At 39.5% G+C, this 13,744-nt stretch overlaps 1 protein-coding gene across 4 annotated transcripts in view; it reads right to left on the bottom strand.

Annotated features, from left to right (window-relative positions):
- The window catches only part of LOC122538968 (5-hydroxytryptamine receptor 2A-like), a 171,995-nt gene that overhangs the window by 85,759 nt on the left and 72,492 nt on the right, over positions 1-13,744 (bottom strand). Inside the window, exons 3-4 of one of the 4 annotated variants that reach the window (XM_043673504.1) lie at positions 1,708-1,756; positions 1,587-1,632 (exon numbers count right to left, since the gene is read on the bottom strand). The exons of 2 other annotated variants lie outside the window; for them this stretch is intronic. The gene's annotated coding sequence lies outside the window, so the exon portion shown is untranslated. Of the gene's footprint in view, positions 1-1,586; positions 1,757-13,744 lie in introns of all 4 variants that reach the window. One more of the 4 variants, XM_043673503.1, reaches the window with a different exon arrangement.

Raw genomic sequence — 13,744 nt, forward strand, 5'->3', positions numbered from 1 at the left:
CATCGAATTGACTTTTCGAACGCTGAAAATGCAGGTAGAGGGAAAATAGATTTTATAATGATTTAATTTGTTTCGACAGTGTAATAACTGGTGTATATCGTTGCACGATTTTCATATTACTACGTGAAGTAAAAATGTCTCGCATTTTTTTGAATTTTTGGGTAATTATCATCAGCGAATTATTACGACGTTAAAATAACATAAATGGCACAGTTTGTACAAGAGATATTTTTAAATTCTGTATGAGAAGTAAGAATGTTCATCATTCTTGTGTTTTTGAATAATTATTATCCAGCGATAATTATAACTGTGTTTTTGAATAATTATGATCGTTGAATCGATAATTATTATGACGTCGAAATAATATAAATGAAACAGTTTACACAAGCTCTACATATATAGAAATTCTCGCGTTTATCCTAGCTGTCGGATGAATTTGAAAAAATCATCCCTGTTGTAATAATTGTTTCAGAAACGGCAAAATAGAAACACCTCGTAAGGATCGTTTCCTTAGAGATAATGATGGACGACGACAAACATAATTACGGAACTTTACATCCATTTCTACATAACGATATCTCTTGTGCGAGTGCAATTCAACTCGCACAATTCAACGATTCCCTTGGAACTTTCTCAGCATTTTCTCTCCCTTCCGTTTTCTTTTTTCTTTTTTTTTTTTTTTTAAGGTTACTTTACGCGCAGTTGTTGCATCCCCCTGCGCGAACGAACTTTCTTTCCGTTATTACTCGCGCCTCACTTGTTCTTTGATGCCAGGGATTATCGTTTTTCCTAACATTGCTCGCGTTTATCTCAAAGTGCTCTTAACGGTTAAGTTTACGGCACTCGTCGATTTGACGGGTTTCTGATTTTAAATTTAAAAAATCTATACAATCTTTTCGCTGGCTTTCATTAACAGAATACTACGAATATATACATATATGTTCGAGATCATTATTTTCTCAAACTTCTGATCTCGAAATTTCATAAATGGACTAATTTGGCGTTTCTATAAGGGAGATGCTAAGCATTTTGAATATCTGCGCTATGACTATGGTATAAAAATCGCACAAATTGGAGTTTATAATACTTACAATTTAAAGATTCTACAAAAATTAAAATCGAACATATTTTATAGTAAATGAAATTACACTCTTTGCGTTTACAAAATTATGAACTGATCGTTTTGTTAAATTCTTCAAAGCAAAGGGGAAAAACACAAACTACAACGTAATCTCTGGTAAACGATAAAATTTGTACGATTACGTTGCATCGAGATTGCGTGAATTTTTGCCAAAAACGTTTAAGACGTTTGAAACTGAGAATACTTCTGGTCCGATGTGGTTCAGATGTGTCGAAAGATTCGTCGTTACGGTTTTAAACAATGGTGTTCTTAAATGCATTGGCGAGCGACGTCGCAGTTTCGCCAGACGGTCCGCAAAAATCGCCTAAACCGAGACTGCTAGAGTGGAAACACGATTTCGCTTCAGTTAACCGGTTAATAGCAGCGCACTGTGATTCGTAAAGAGCTGATTTAGCACGGTCGCAACTCGAAACTCGCGTCCATTGAATTCGAAAGTTTTGCTTACCGAGGAAACACGCCTTGGTCTGTTGCTACCAGCTCACCATCCTTAGCTGCAACACCGAACAACCGGCAAATTATGTTAGCTTTCTTCCCTTCCGCAGTTGTGTTTATTATACTTTCCGTACAATCGCAGCAAGACACTATTGTAGCATTAATCCAGTCAGATAATTCGATCTGTACAAAAAGAAGAAAAAACATTTCTTTTACTCGTTGGAAGATTAATTTTCAAAAGCTCGCGAGATTTTAAAAAGAAATTACAATCCTCGAAACCAGTCGAAGTATTGAGAGTTAGACAATTAGAAGGAAAGGGTCGAGCATTCTTCGCGCCATCTTCGTATACTTATTCTCTCAAACGTAATTAACGGTGAAAAATGACGACTGAAACTCCCGTTCTCCCGGTTATTAAATCCACTATTTTGTCTTGCGAGAAAGCTCTCTTTCTTCAAATTAGAAACTACGCAAACTACGAATAATAAAAAGAAAACACTAGAAATGACAAATTAAAGAAAGAAAAGTAGGAATAATAAAATTTTCGAGAGGAACGTGCCACGAGGATTTAAAAAAAGAAAAGAAGAACGCGGAAATATTTCACAGACCCTTGACGAAAAAAAAAAAAAAAGACTCACGCTTGCGCATACACACTTTCCCCCTAATTAAGGACGGTTTCACGCACACGCGTGATACCGGTTGAATTATCGCGCAATTTCGCGGACACATCTCGCGGATAATAGCGTGAAAACAGACGTTCCCCGTTTCTATCACTTTTAGCGCGGGTTGGACGACGCGTGGCAGTGGTACGAGGCCCGCATTTGTCAGACGTTGTCCCCCATACGCGAGCCCATTCTCCTTAATTCGATTCGCGTGCTTCTGACGAGCATTACGAGTTCGCTAGCTTTCGCTAGATTCTCCTAACTGTATTTCGTCCGAGCAAGACGGACAGGAACGCAACGTTAGAGGGATAATCAGTTTTCAGATTGTTCGACAAATTGAAAGCTCGCCGCTTGTCGCCGGTTGGACGCATCGCCGCAGCTGCACCCTCATTTGCCGGCACGAACCCGGAAACACAACAGTGGCATAACACTGAAATTTTCGAAATCCCGCCGTCGTATTTGCCTTGCAGCGGAATCCTACGAGGAATCTGTCTGTGGTGGACTACGAAAACAGTGGCTCAGTCAGGCGAAACTGGTAATGATTTGATTTGACGTGACATATCAAAAGTGTCAAGCGTTGTACTTGAAGAAAATGTTGTTTCATTGTTTCATAAATTTTTAGAACTTTATCCAAGTCGTTTTCGTTCAATGGAATTCCTTGTTTCATCAATCATTAATTTCTAAGGCGAGAATGTTTCAATACTTATGTATAACCGCCGTGCATGTAATGCAACTTATTGCTGTGCATTCGTGGAAAAATTCCAAGTTTCAAAATATTACACGCGATGTGTATAAAATATAACGAGCTTTCCAAATATTACTCAGAGTCAGTGAAATTTCCAAATTCCGAAATTACGAGAAGAAGGCTGCGGAGAATGTTTCACGAGCGATTTCGATAGGGAAGAGGGATTGCTCGCCGATTTAATTAATATCCAGAGGCAGAGGACGACGTCCTCGAAGTTTTAGGCACATTCGCATTCTGCGCGTGGAGCGGCACGCGACTTTGGTAAAACTCGTCGGGCCAAGTAAACCGGTGTCATCTATTTTCCCCGACTTAGCCGCCTATTACCGGCGAAACTTAAATTAGATTCGCACGGTTTAACTTTTCGGTTTTGACTGTTACCGCCAGTTGCAAACTCTCGGGACCGGCAAATCCGGCGGGCCGAGCCTTGGAAATTACTCCAGTTAGAAGCCGGAGTTGCTTCCTCAACGGAGGGGAATCATCCTGCACGCCCCCGCTGAGATTTCAAGGTTATAACGAATTCGGCCCCTTCGTGTAAGATGTGAATCAAGGATTTCTGGGCATTCGTGAAAACGTAGAGTCACGTGGATACGAAATATTCTTATACTTTTCCAACATTCAACGGAGGGGAAATATAATAATTTTTAATCCACCGATCTACGTGCACGTAAATTTTTCAAAAATATTAGTATAAAGTATAATATTCAATAGGTGAAACAACTTCGAACGTACATAGGTTCCACTTATATTTGCGCAAATGTAAAATTACCATGAGCAAAAGCTTCGCATACGTGTCCCGTACGATCGGAATATTGTTGAAGTTTGGGTCAAATTTCTTTCGGTGGTGGCTTTCAGGCTGTATTTCCCAATTTTTTTTTTTTCGAAAGAATAACATTACAGAATACATACGTAAACCTCATCCGCTGCCACCGGTATATCGATAGCTCTCGGCGAAAATTGAAACGTTTAGAATGGAACAATGCTCGTATTCGCTGGGCTCTATTATGCAAAATGTAATGCATTGTAGAATTCTTAATATTAAAAATTGCAGATTTTAAGAAAAAAGAGAGGAGAAATCCTACACTTGTGCAGAATATTTCGACAACGTTAGATCTGCAATTGAAATTTCAAGACGATCAACCGAGATGATTTTTCAAAATTTCTCAAAATTTTGGTAAATTCAATCGAGAATCACGATTATCAAAAATTTAGTTGTCACAATCTCGAACAATCACTCAGAAATTACAAACGTACTGTAGCAATATTGTACCAGTAGATAATAAATCAGTTACTAGATATAGCCCCCATAAATGTAAATTAAAAGGAAACATTCAGGATGACGTGGCCTCCTTGGAACTTCATTTCAAGAAAGTACGGCCCGCGCGTGCAATTTCCACATTGATCCAAGAGATATCGCGCAGCGTCGATAATAATTCGCGCGCCGGTGTGATATTCATTTCACGGGGTATCCCTAAACAACGTAGGGCAAAGAAATACGGCCCGGTGTATCGCGTGCACATGCCTCCCCCTCCCCCCTTCACGTTGCACCTCATGAATTTTACACCGTTGCCGCTGCGCCGCGTAACTCTTGCGTTGGATTTTAATACGGAAGACACGTTGGCTCGGAGATAAAGCCGAGACCCTCCCTCGAAAACGTAATTTTCGCTCCCTCACGTCACGTCCTCCTTCAAGAAGATTTCTGAGGGACAATGCACTTTCGAACATTTGCAACGTGCGTTATTAAAAGTCTTTCCTTTCCTTTTTTCCTTATCAGAGACTGACAAGTCACTCCTGGAAGATAGAAATTAAAAAATTCGAGCGAATTTTAATTATTACCACGGATTATTAATACTTATATATATGTATATATGTTGTACTTTCATATTCATGATATCGTACTCGCGTAAGCGATCGAGTGATTAAATTAATTAATTAAATTATTAATTCGAGAGTATATTTATACGCTCGAAAAGTGCGAAAAAATTGAATCAATAGTGGTGTGTAATTTCACTTTGAGAAATTATTTCTCTCTCTCTCTCTCTCTCTCTCTCTCTCTCTCTCTGTGATCCCAGCAAATTAATCTCTGTAAATAAGATACGAAGAGAAATCGAAACGTTTAGTTAACCTGCTGCGAACGAGACCCAAATTGCCTTCTATCATATTCGTTCTATTAATTTTTTCGACAGATGTCGCGGATATTTCACTTCACTCCACTTGCAGTGGCTCCGGAGTGTGTCCGTACACTCGATGAAAGATTCTTGGCACTTTAAACTCTCGTAACTTCGCGGCGAGGAAAGAAGCACGTACAGCGAGTTTTAAGAGATCGCGTGCAAAGGGGAGACTTCAATCTTCAAGATAGCGGGTAGACTTACAAGTTGCGAAGCAGATTTTTCAAAGATCCTTAAGGACGCTCGAATTTTTTTCGATTTTCAAGAAGCGGAGTAGCCTTCTTGCTTTCCCTCCGTTGCACAACGTAAAAACGTCATTTCGAAGTGAGCAGACTCAAGCGCGACAAAGTAGAGGCCTCGTGCTTTAAAACGAGCCTAACTGGATCGTTGTACCATTCTTTTTCACAATATTGCGATAACATTGAAGCACATCGGCAATCTCTGACATTCGACGAAAAATCAATCAAAACCGCTGTGATCAAACTGAGCTCATTTTAAAGCACGAAGCTTCTACCTTTAGAGGGTCGAGTTAGTTTCATTCGAGAGTGTCTCTCGTCATTCTGAGAGCGTCATTCTCAAACGAGGATGCTACTTTCCTGAAAAATTCTGCAAATTCAAGCGACTCTACGCTGAGGAGATCTTCTTCGGAACTAAATCCACCACTCTTTCGAAGATCGGAGTCTTTTCTTTCCAAAGATTCCTCAAAATTTGTCGAACAATTTTCGTTTCCCAGCGGCAGGGATACAAAGTGTCGACGACTTTTCTCACGAAAAAGTTCCACGAGTATTGTGACGTTCGTAGCGCGTGTTTTCCACGTAATTTCCGGTGAAAGTAAAGGCAGCGAACGGTACGAAACGGCGTTTCGCGGGTAAAACGCGACGTAAACCGCGTGATTTATGCGATCGATAGCGAGGGACTGATAGCGAGGTAACGAGTCCGAGCGACGATGGAGCGTAATTTAATATTTATTTAAACAGCCGCGAACGCTTGATAACGCGTAACAGCGAAACGCGAAAGACACGGCGGTGGAAGAAGTCCGGCAGGACCACCACAACGTTTATCGTTCTCGTAAATTCGCTGCTGAATATCAATGAACGAGCCACGTCGTTCTGCGACTGAAACAGAGAGCCGACCGTGTCCCGTTGTTTTCCATCTGATACGGAACACTGGCTGCCACTCATCCTCTCTCTCTCTCTCTCTCTCTCTCTCTCTCTTTGCCTTTATCTCACTGTTCTGTTCGTGGTTTTCTTGGCAACGCAAGAAATTGCTCTGCTATCGACCGGTCCTTGTCAATATCAATTCGATCGTGCAGACGACAACTGTCGTCCAGGGTTCTACAGGACGTTTCAGTAATTGCGGCGCAAGTAATTGCGCTCACTCCGAAAAGTAAATTGAGAGTCAGGTAGAGTTAAGGTTAAGAGAAATTACTCGAGAAATATTCGATGAATTCTGAGCAATTACAAAGGGGAAACCTCAATCTTTAAGACACTAATAGAATTAGTTGCGAAGAAAATTTTTCCCACCCATGCAGTCCACGAGGATGCTTGAATTTTGAAATTCTTTTGGAGATGACAGTATCTTTATCTAACCCTTTTCAAGAGAGCAGTGTGAAGCTAGAATCTTCGCGCTTTGAAATCAGCCCAGTTGGATTCTACGATCTTTTTCCACCGAGTTGCAATCATTTAAAGTACCAATCATTTTTCATCGAACAGAAAAATTCTTCAATTAATAAAACTTCTGTAATTTCGTGAGAAAAAAGTTGGACAACAAATTTTCAGGGATCCTCGTGAAGGGAAGACTTCAATATTTAAGACAGTGGTGGTTACAGCTTAGACAGAAATTTTTCCATAAAAGCACCCGAAATTGCAGAATTTTCGAGGGAAGAAACATCTTTATTCAAATCTTTTGAACTTCCACGTTTTGGCACGTAATCTTATTCCATGATCAATCAAATTCAAGCATCATTTTCGATCTTATTTCATATTTTATCCGTGTCCTCTTACCGGTTCTACCGTAATTACCAAAAAAATGCCTTGTATAATACAAACGAAATTCTCTCTCTCTCCCTGTCCATAAAAAATTCTCTCCGCCCGTTGGAAAAATTCAACAAGTTTTCTCGATTCAATCCGCCCGATCGTTTTCTAAACGTCATTAAAGTAACGTGCTATCGAGGCAACGCCGCGATAATGCAGAAACGATTCGACGGAAATTCTAGAACGGGATGGAAACGCGAGTTTTCGGCGTGAACTCGACAGTTTAATTCGACCTCGGCTACTACATATAGTATATATATATATATATATATCCGAGCGTGCGTCTGGGATCTGGTTTCAATTCCACTGAGAGATAGGAACAAGGCTCGCGATATTCGAACGACAAGCCTCTAAGAGTGTTCGGGACCCAACATGGGAAAGTTTCAGTCTCAGACGTGTCAGCGTATCGGAAATCGGTTGTAATACGACAGCATTATAAACTGTGGCGCGCCGACAACTGGCTCTTCCGCCTCCGTCTCGCTAGCATTTCGCAATTTCTGACACAGCCGATCCGTTCACGCAGTTACTCAGTCGGAGAATACATGATTCGATTAATTTTCGTTTGGACTCGTTCTCAACTTTGATCTACCAGTTTTTAGTGATTTTGGAATTATTGCACATTTCGCAGATTATACTTTTAGTATCAGTCCGATTGCTGTTCGTTTGATGCAGTGAAAGTGTTTGGAATCTTTATGAGTCATTCACAACTTCTAAAAATAATATTAATAATATTAATAATAATAATTTCTTTAGTGCAGTTGTTGATGCACGATGTTCGATTAAAATTTTAATGATTGATCAACTTTACAAGGTCTCGTTAATTATTTAGTTAAACTCATTATATGATATATAGTAGCCTACATTGATTAATAAGAAGTAATTTATACGGCATATAAAGAAAACAGATTAAATGAAAATACTGACTAACCACTAAAGTAGAACATTTATTGAAGAAGGCATTGAGGTTATAGGAAAAGAGAAAGAAACGGAAATAAATTCTTTCCAAGTTGATAGTTTACAACAATGTAACTCGGTGAAGTCAAAAGGATTCGACCAATGAAGCAAAGCACCGAGAAAATTTGAATTACAATCGATTCTTTAACGTCGCGGCAGGTGGTTTTTGAATCAGGGGATCTCTGATCCACGACGCGTTTGCAAAATGCGATAAAAGAGCGCAATACCGCGGTAATTCATTCGAAGTGAAACTGGACTCGATATTGGAAAAATTTAACGGAGAAAGAGCAGCGGGACGACCGAGCGGAAAATGTATGGGAACTTCCATCAATATTGCAGTTGTCTTTTCACGAACCAACGGCAAAAGACAATGCAATATGCATTGGCCGCCCTGATAAACGAAAAATATTATACAATTCTTGGAATTTACAAAGCGTAAATAATACCTAGGAGAATGGACCGAGCGAAGTGGTGTTATCAGTCTGTCGAACTGGGGTTTAATTCCACGGTCTAAAGTAGAAACATTTTTTCTGAACTGAATACAAAAGGGTACGTGCAACATTGAATCGCGAGAAAGACACTTGGAAACTTCATACTTTCGAAATATATTCGAAACGTTACGACACACAATACGCCGCAATATTTCATTTTCTATTAACTCGCGTTCGCTGGTCGTCGTCGTTCATTATCAAACAACGTTCATTTTCTCCCGACAGCATCCTGTAAATAAAAATCTATCGCGCAATAATTTTCCACGAACGTAAAAAGAAAGAAAGAATTACAGAGGATCAAAAAGAGGGCAGCGAAAGGGGGAAAACCTGATACCTTCTTCCTCCCTAAATTGGGAATTGAAGGTTCAACCTGCACACCCTTCGTGTGAGAAGCAAAAAAGGTGATACGAGGGCGAGAGTGAAAAATATTCCTCCTAGAAGAAGCGAGTAAAAAATTCGACCTTGAGTCACTCCAGTTCTCGGAGTTCCTGGATCTTCCGAATTGACAGAAAAAGCAGCAAACGGGGCAGGGACTGACCTAATTTCTGGCTGTCGAAAGAAACAAAACACGCGCAACTTTTCTCAACTCTCGACGAATTCCTCAAGTTTCGCCAACGTCTGCGGAAAAGCAGCGAAAGAGAGAGGCATTCGTCCTTTTTCGACGAACGAAGGAAATCTCGAGACCCTTCAACTCGCCAAGGGCTAACAATTGCAACAAATACGAAATTAAATATTTTCAGTTTAAAAATACTTCAATATTCTGTTTTCTAACGTTGCAACCACGAAAGAGAAGTTCAATGAACATTCTCGTCATTCGTATATTTTTCCCCATTAAGATTTTACAATTTTACGGCTGTTCTGAATCTCGCTTTAACATTAATTGCAAAAATAATTTTAACGTTGTCCAAATATTTGGAATATTTCTGCGCGAAAGTTACCTTCGTGCAAAAGTACATGTTTATTTATGTAGCAGCAGTCAAAGTGTCGTCTTTTAAAGTTTTAATTCAAATGGCACGATATTGTTGCGCCGCTCAATCATTATTTGAATTATTCGAATCAGGCGGCAATCGAAGCGAATGCAATCGCATTTAGACGAGGGGAATAAATTTTTCACGAATCCACGGGATTTCAAATACGCGTTCTAAAATATATTTTCGAATCGCCTTCGGGCGATTTCATTTATAAAATAGTCGAATCGGCGGCGAGAGCTGCGTGGAAAATACACACAAACACTGCGAGACGACGCGCGAATGAAATAACAAATAGCAAACGACGATATTAATTATTTAACATGCTTTAGTCGAATTAATATCGTCCACTTTGGGTTCGACGTGTTCGCACAAGCGGTCGAGCGATATTTTTCGAGCGGAATGCAAATATGAATTTCATATGTCACTCGATCAAGTGTTCGTCAATTTTGCGGATGAGGAGGAACGAGTTCGGACGTTCGCCGAAACTTGTCAAGAGATAATTCATTATTGCGTCCAAAGTACAGCGACGAAAGTACGGAAAGTATTAGTGAACTTGTGTTAGTGAAACAGATTATCGTCCCATATTCCATATCGCGTATCCCACGTCCCATACCTCGTATTTCACGTTCTATGTACAATATCGCGTAACCAATATCCCACATTCTTCATCCCATATTCCGTTATCCAATACCCAATATTCTACATTCCACGTTTAATATTCTATATTCCGCGTCTTATATTCTATATTCCATGTGCTACACCCCGTGTTCCACGTTACATTCCATATCCCATAGATACTATATCCATACATCCCTCATCTCCACGCCCGTATATTCCCATATTACACATCCCATATCCCATGTTCTACATTCTACGCACATTACACATTCTATCACATTAAACATCGCATTTCTCATTATCTGTACGTCGTGCATTCCCATATTCCAGGCCCTAAAACACAGTGCACGTCGCGTATTCCAAATTCTATTCAATATTCTATGTTCCACAACCTGTTTTCTTTTTTTAAATTAATTTTCTCATTCGTTAATCCTTTCTATTCAACTAGAATCGAAAGAAGGGATTTGCAAAATATTCGCAGGAAAAAATTTATCGGCTACTGCGAGATTTATTATGAAATTAGGACCATAAATTCTCCACGAAAATCTTTATCCCACAAAATGTCGACTTCATGGGTCAAATTTCCCACGAAAAAAAAAACCCGGCAATTAAGTGTCGACAGTGGAATAAAATATATAATGGGGAAATATATTAAGTAAAAATTAGTACCTATCCAATATTTGTCCAAGTACTAAATTAATTTCACTGGATATCGAAGCTCTGGATCTATTCCATTTTATCGATGTACATTAATGAATTCCAATATGTATTTTTAAACTCGTTTCGAAATGTAATTACGATACATACTCGGGTTTCGCTTCGATATTAATGGGAACGCGTTTCATATTACGCAACAGATACAAACGATCCGTTTCTTTCCAACTATGCTTTGAAACTTTGTAAAAATTGCCATCGTTCGCGCGACGAATAACGTAGGCGTTTCTTTTCTCTCCTATTTTTCGTTTTCTCTTTAATTTAAATTTATTTTCCAGCTTGATTGCAAGCGGCGTTCGTAACAGTCAATAAAACTGTCATTACTGAAACTTCATCATGTAAATTTCGTGCGGTCGAGCAGTCGCGAAGATATAAATGCAACTTTGAACGAACGAGCGAGCGAGCGAGCGAAGCGCCACGCTTCAGCTCGTCTCATTTAAAACGCTGGTCAATCAATTCCACCGTCTGTAATTAAGTTTCTCGATCGATCGTTTTATCGTTTCTCCATCTCGTCCCGGAACGCTGAACTTCGTCAAATAGAAGAACATAATATATATGCCTGCGTTATCGAACAAAAGTTTCCCGCTCGCAAGTTTTACGACACTTGATTTATTTTCAATATATATATATTGTTCGTTCAGTGTAATGCATTATGTGTGATATTCCACAACACGATCGTCGATATATCGCATCGTATTTTTCGTTCTGTAAAGAATTTTATTTCGTTCTGTAAAGAATTTTATTTCGTGCTGTAAAGAATTTTATTTCGTTCTGTAAAGAAATTTGAAATGAATATTTTTGTTAAGAATTTCGACTTGCAGCTTCTAATTTACAGTCTTAATTACATGGTACAACTAAAAAGTTAGTACTAGAACTACAATTAAGTCATTTATAGAAGATATCATTTCTTTCATTGGACAAATTGCTCTACGAAGTCCAAAAAAAAAATACGAATCGGCTAGCATTAACGCACCGCGTATGAGACAAAACACAAATGCATCGAAAGAAAAGTGCATCGAAAGAAAAGTACATCGAAAGTTTCGGCTGCTGTAGCAACGTGCAGCGTTAGTTATTTAGCTGAGTTTCAGTTTCAATGAACTTTCTCGATGACAAACAAAAGCGACAAGTGTCTGAGAGACGTCTTTCCGCTGCTGCGTGCGCGAAGAGGCGGAAAAGCGGTTACAAGCTTGAGAATTCGTTTCACCGGAAGTTAGCGTGCCGAATGGATTCGAGAGAAACGAAATTTTGGAAGCCTCGTACGCGGTCCTGAAAGTTTCCCAGAGAGTTTCGGTAGAGTTCGAGTTGAGAAAGCGGGCAAGTGCATACAGTTGGCGAGCGACTCATCCTGTTAGGGCTCTTAATTATTGCCGAGAGCTTTGGCTCGAATTGTTCCCGCGAAGGACAATATACACTTAACATACACGCGGGATTTTCATTCACCGGCTCGAGTTCCCGTAATAACCCGTGAAATCGCGTCGTATTATTTTCTGCTGCTTAACCCATTAATTCGCTCGCATTCACCACCGGCTGAGCCAATTTGCATCCCTCAATTATCAATCGTTGGAAATCAGGAATTCGTTTGAAAAATCGTTTGCCGGGATAATCTATCGTTGGTTCGCCTTTCTAATTAAATATCAATTCTCAAATTCACAAACTTGTGTAACGTAAATTGTAAATTTTCAAGGTTTGGGCCTATTAACATTTCACGAAGAATAATCGTACAGTTGCTCATAAAAATATCCGAAAATTTTTACAAATACATTGCGCATGTATCGTGCAAAACATTTCAATCAACACTGCAGGAAGATTCGACACGATCGTGATTACATGAGGTTTGAAATGAATCCTATAAACTATATGCAAAAGTTTCGCAAGACATTTTAAGTATAATTTCACGGATAATTTCACATAAAACGGTAACTTCAGATCGTGCACTGAGACTTCAAAATATTTTGTAATGTATGACACACGTAACAGAAGAAATAGAAATTCTTGCACAACGATATTTTCGCCAGCCACCGTAGGCTTCGAAATCAATGTACACTGGATCGATAACTTTTCCTCGCCACCGAGCGTATATCGTTCTTACGTGTCTGTCGATCCAATAAACCACGGTCAATTGTGCCAACTTCTTAACTACGAAATTACTCGTTGTTTGCACGCCGTGGTACAACGATTGCCGACCATTTGAAGATGATCTTCCCGAGAGTCGGCGTGTGTTTGCCACGCTTAATGGCAGCGATTGTTAACAACGACGAAGGGCAAGGCACACTTTAATTAATTTATCGTCGCCGACCTGGCTACTACTTCCGATTAACTTGACCCAAATGTGCGATTGACCCAGAAGCCCAAAGTCGGCTGGTGACATGGGTAATAGATAAGTGGGCAGCTGTTATTGACCTAACATATGTCGTCGTCGTCGTCGTCGACACAAGGATGGTTCCGTGCACAATGAACGCGTCCGCGGATTTCACGCTGCTGCCTGAGAGCTTAACCTTTAACCCTGCGCGTCACCAGCGGCGCTGAACTCCCATTTTACTTATTTCAAGGAACCGTGTCGTTATGTTAGCGTAAGTTGAAAAAAAGAAAAAAGAAAGAATCTAATAGAAGATTTACGCTTCGTTTACCGAAGATTAAAAAAAATTATTGTATTGAAAATAAAAGATCTCCCTTTTCTCCACCGTTTTATCGCAAAAAGTAAGGAAACGTGTTAATACTTCCGTGCGTATAATTAAATATTAACAAATAAATTGACAGCTTTAGGAAATATTAATATTTGTGAGTAATTTCACGAAACTTTTTTGAAATGAGAGAAAAAGGA

This window comes from Frieseomelitta varia, unplaced genomic scaffold, assembly GCF_011392965.1.
Source record: "Frieseomelitta varia isolate USP_RPSP 00005682 unplaced genomic scaffold, Fvar_1.2 scaffold_184, whole genome shotgun sequence".
Lineage (NCBI taxonomy): Eukaryota > Metazoa > Arthropoda > Insecta > Hymenoptera > Apidae > Frieseomelitta > Frieseomelitta varia.